Source organism: Primulina huaijiensis, chromosome 5 (genome assembly GCF_012295235.1).
Source record: "Primulina huaijiensis isolate GDHJ02 chromosome 5, ASM1229523v2, whole genome shotgun sequence".
Classification (NCBI taxonomy): Eukaryota; Viridiplantae; Streptophyta; class Magnoliopsida; order Lamiales; family Gesneriaceae; genus Primulina; species Primulina huaijiensis.
In genome coordinates this window covers 2,777,297-2,777,926 of record NC_133310.1, presented here as the reverse complement: position 1 = coordinate 2,777,926, position 630 = coordinate 2,777,297, and positions in this window count along the sequence as shown.

The window sequence follows — 630 nt, the reverse complement described above, 5'->3', positions numbered from 1 at the left end:
TATATATATATGTTCATCTACAATGTCCACTTATTAATATCTCTTCTTCCAAGGCATGTTTTTTTTACCGAAACACAAAGAAAATATTTTTTTGTGAATGAACAAAATATTGAATAATTATCTATACGTAAAATCATAATTATTGATACAAGTCTTTTTCACATAAATCGCTAATCTTGTGTTAAAATAAGAGCAGAAACGAGTGAGTTATGTGAATTTGTATATATGTATTAAAAATGTCTCAAAATATGGTCAATTGTTAAAATGTTTCATTAATCTCCATTGGCCATACATTATCAACTTGAATTGTCTACGGATGACCACCACAAACACCCCACTTGTTCCCTAGATGGGCTATTTAGACTTGTGTCAGAATTTTTTTATGGCAGATGGAAAATCATGTTAATCCTTGTTTGTTTCCAAATCTTCTAAATTTAGAAAAAGCGTTCGGCTAATTTTTTTCGAAAGAGCTTGAAAATTTGCACAAATACCATTTATAGGTTGTTTAATAAATTTATTTAAAATAGTTTATAAGCTATTATATCTTATAAGTTATATATATATATATATATATATATATATATATATCGTTTTATAATTTTAATATTTAAAAAATAAATCTATTTTACA